A 4,663-nucleotide genomic window follows, 5' to 3' on the forward strand; every position below is an offset into this window, starting at 1 on the left:
TTTATAAGCACAAGATGGAGTGAGTGGTGTTACGACCTGCCTCTGAGCGTCTCGAATATCCCTAACCGTCTGCTGAGCTCTTGTCTTGGCCTCCCCTATATATGGTTAACTGACAAGAGTAGTGACTGGGGAGGTGGCGACTTCCGATGACCTAAAGGAGCTCTCAAATTAAATGTATAGTTGGGTGCCTTTCCTGCGATTTCATCGGTTCTAAGAATTACAAGACGTGTGATCAAGTCTTAATTGTCAAATTAAATAGTACAATGTTAACACTGTTGTTTACTCATCATTTCTGAGAAGTCCAAGACGTGTGACCATGTCTTATTCATTATATTTAATATCACGATGTGCAGGTGTTCGCCCTAACCGTTGGTGCTACACTGTTTGAATATATTATCCCATCGGTATACGCGTCACCTCTCCGTATAATATATGTGTTGAAATAACACGGTACGTAACACCTCCCTTCCAAAAAAAAGATTTATGTTCTGTAAGAAACAGAAATCTTAAAAATTTGCGTATTATCTTAAATTTTAGGCGTTAGTGGTTTCACATTTTTTTCTTTTCCTTTTTGATACATTTTCTCTTAATATTAGTATTAGTATTTTGGATTATAATTATATAAAATAATTTTGCTATTTGTTAGCAATTACATATAAAAATAGTTTCTTATAAAGTTAACACGATTTCAGTCAATCGTGCTTACACTCAGTGGCGTATTTTCAATTTTTTTCTGGGGGGGGGGTCCAATAATTCCAACATAATATAGATAGGTAGGTACTGGTGCAATTATAAATGATTTCAATGAACTTTGTTTTATTTTTTTATTGGAAGACATATTTATTCCAATTCCAATTACCAAACAATAAATAGATGCAAATATACAGCTATAAAAAAAATAAAAAAATAAATTTGATAGTATTTATTAAATAATTATTAAATGTTAGGTTTTGTCAAATCTGTATTCACACCTATCACAAATGAGAGACCCTTGTATTTAAAAATAAATAGGTATTCTATATTAACTAATTTTAAACAAAAGGTTATTAAAAAAAAAAAATCATTGTATTCGACGATTTGCAAGACGATTATATGCAATACCTATGCATTTTATATCAGAGACATTTATGAACCGATACACATCACAGAGATACAGGGTACAGATAGATTTTTAAAGAAAAAATAATATGATTTTGTATATAAAAGTTCAGTATATAATATAGGATAAACGAATATTGAAGTATGCCTCGTAGCTCCGATAGTCGTACCTATATCAATAATTATTCTCAGTACACGTTGACAATTAATATTATTTCGATAGCAGTTTAATAATATGTTGTCAACTTCGTGTTAAAACGTAAAAATAGGTTTAAATTATAGAAATATGACATTATGACAACAGTCGTCCATATCACTCTGCTTATCTCTGGACAAAAAATAAATATTACGTAGGTAAACATGGTTCTAAATGAATACTTAGGCACTATTCACACTATAGGTAACGCAACGGTCCGATCACGCAACAGTCACGGTCAAGTCAAATATTATTTAACTAATTTTAAATTAGTATGTCTACATTACCGATAACGCTCATGTCATGATCAAATCACAATCAGTTAACGATCGGAGCGATACCTGCCTTTTCCTAGGATAAATTATCAGTGTAAATTAGAAACGCGCACGTGCCAGTCGACTTGCAGTGTTTTTAGTTTTGTGATATTTGTCATTTTGTAGTACCATGAATAAAAAAACCAAAGTTACTGGCTGGGATTTTGATAAAAGTACGTAATTCATAATATATTACATTATTTTATTATTTATTATACATTATACATTATATTTAATATTATGACTTATAATAAATAAAATAAAAAAACAAGTAATATAAGTAATATAATATACTATTGGTATACCATAGAACATAAGTAATACAATTTTTATGATATCGCTTTCAACTATATCATACATGAAATTGATTGTTATTATGAACAATATTAATTTAAAAAAGACAATATGACATAATGTACTTAATACCTATACGAATAAAATATTTATTATAAACCTAAGAATATGAAACTATTTTAAATATTATATATCGTATTGTAAAATATGCAGGTGAACAGTTGATTGAGCTGGTGAGGAATAAGCCAGAATTGTATGATTAAAAATGTCCCCGATATAGTGACAATATTTGTAAACGAAATGCTTGGAATGATATTGGATCACAATTGAATGTACAAGGTAATGTAAATATAAACTTAAATAATGATAAAGTAACAACTACATTTTAAATAACTAAATTACAATATAATGTTAATTTAAATGAGTATAATATAATGGTGATATAATTATTTATATTTTATCCATTTACCATGGCACGGCCCCAGCTGGTGAATTAAAAATCGTTTGAAATTATTTCTTACTATAAATGCTTCTGTTTGAGCATTTCCTCCGTGTTTTTTTAAGTTCATGATTCGATTTTCATTTGAAGTTTCATTAAATGTTTCATTGATATCAAAATTAGCTTTATGTTTTCGTATAATATTATAAAGTATACATGTGGTTAAAATTATACTAGTAGCATTGTTGGGGTCCGATTTCAGTCTTCTTGTATAAAACCTAAAAGTTTGAGTAAGAATTCCAAAGGCACACTCAACTAATCTTCTGGCACGCGATAACCTATAGTTAAATATCCTTTTTTCAATATCATTTGTCTGTGTTCCTGGAAAAGGTCTCATCAATTTTTTGGTTAGTGGAAACGCTTCGTCCCCGACAATTACATATGGAGCTACAATATCACTTCCTGGAAGTTTAGCATCATCTGGTAAATTTAATTTTCCTTTATATAATGCTTTCCCAAGTTTAGAACTCCCAAAAATTCCACTATCGCTGTTTTTACCGTATGACCCAACGTCCACTGAAATAAAACGATAGTTAGCATCTACAAGAGCTAATAAAACTATCGAATATGTCTTTTTGTAATTAAAGTATAAAGACCCACTCTTAGCAGGGGACTCGATCACTACGTATTTGCCGTCTAGCGCCCCGAGGCAATTTGGAAAATTCCACATTGTCCAAAAATCTTTTGCAATTTTTTTCCAGTCACATTGATTTGGTGTTGGAATAAATTCTGATAACAAATTGTTATTAATGGCATTACACACTTCTAGAACTATATTTTGTACTGTTGAGTGTCCTAAACGATAACTGAAAGCAATTGTTTTGTATGAGTCCCCCGTTGCAAGAAATCTAAAACATATTTTAAAAATTTTTAAATTGATTATAACACGCTGTTCCTTTTGTTTTTAAAATAATTAAATAAAAAAACGAGTAAGTGGATGTCGCTCTGCTGTAGTAGATTATTAGTGGGTTACTGTGATGGATGATATTAGATCTGAATTCAATGATATATAATAATTTTATACGAAAAATGGTTCTGAGCGAAGACGATTTGTCAGCTTATGATATTACTCGGTATACTTGATAATATTACTGTCAGTTCATAATACTAATTTAATAATAATATCATTAGGTATATCCTAAAATAATTTAAAATGTTAGTTTTATTAATAAATGTATATTATTATTATAATATAGGTTCAGAGTGTAAAGAGAAATGGGAATTTTTAAGATCGCAATACCGTAAAAATGAAAATAAACAAAAAACTAAAAGTGGTCAAGCAGCGTCAAATATTTCAAACTGGAAGTACGCAAGTCAAATGCATTTTTTAAAGCAGTTTAAGAAAGATAGATCTCGTGTAACTTCAATGACTACAGGTGACGATTCTGATGAAGAAAAATCGGATGAAAGTACGAACGAATGTGAAATAGAAGCTAACAATAATGAACAAACAAATGAAAATAATAATGAAGAAAACGTTGACGAAGATATGAATAAGGAAGTGACACAGATAAGTAGCTTAAAAACGCCCAAATTAAGAAAAAAAATAACCCATACAGATACCAAGGAAAGTGCTTCAACAACACTCATGAAATATTTGGTCCAACAAAAAGAGAAGAACAACCTCCTCATCCAATCGATACTTTTTTTTTCATTAATGGCCACAAGTGTAAAAAAATTCAATGCAACAGATCAACATTTCGTAAAAACCAAACTTTTTTCACTTGTAAGTGACATTGAAGCAAAATATATAGAGTCTCAAAACCGTAGAAACTTTCAACCTGAGTTTATTCATGGTCGTTCGTTACAGTCGTCACCTGCTTTTTCCCAATATTCGGCTTCACCTACAAGTTCCTCACATTATGATAATTTTGGCCCTAATCAACAGCAAATAAATCCAATTCAAACTCAACCTCAAGTATATCCGGAAAATACTCAAACATTCCCTATGGTCTTCGCAAACGATTTTAATCAACTGAATTAAAATACCAATTGTTTTGTTACCTATAGGTATACATTAATATATTAATATAAAATAATTAAAAGTTTTCTTATTATGTTAAATAAATATTGAGCAATCAAATGTACATGTAAAATATAACAATTTATCAAAAAATAAACTTTATTCCATTAAAAATAATAATTTGCATTGAATTTAGATAATTAAATGTATTCAATAATTTTAATTTTCATACCTAAGACATACAACCAATTTCTCTCTTGGCGTGATTGCTTCACGAAAAGTTGTATCTTCTTTCTGGA

At 29.7% G+C, this 4,663-nt stretch overlaps 1 pseudogene; it reads left to right on the top strand.

Moving 5' to 3' along the window:
* The first annotated feature begins 1,738 nt into the window (after positions 1–1,738).
* LOC112594899 lies at positions 1,739–4,372 on the top strand (annotated as a pseudogene).
* Positions 4,373–4,663: the final 291 nt, after the last annotated feature.

Source organism: Melanaphis sacchari, unplaced genomic scaffold, assembly GCF_002803265.2.
Source record: "Melanaphis sacchari strain LSU unplaced genomic scaffold, SCAv2.0 Contig245_pilon_pilon, whole genome shotgun sequence".
Classification (NCBI taxonomy): Eukaryota; Metazoa; Arthropoda; class Insecta; order Hemiptera; family Aphididae; genus Melanaphis; species Melanaphis sacchari.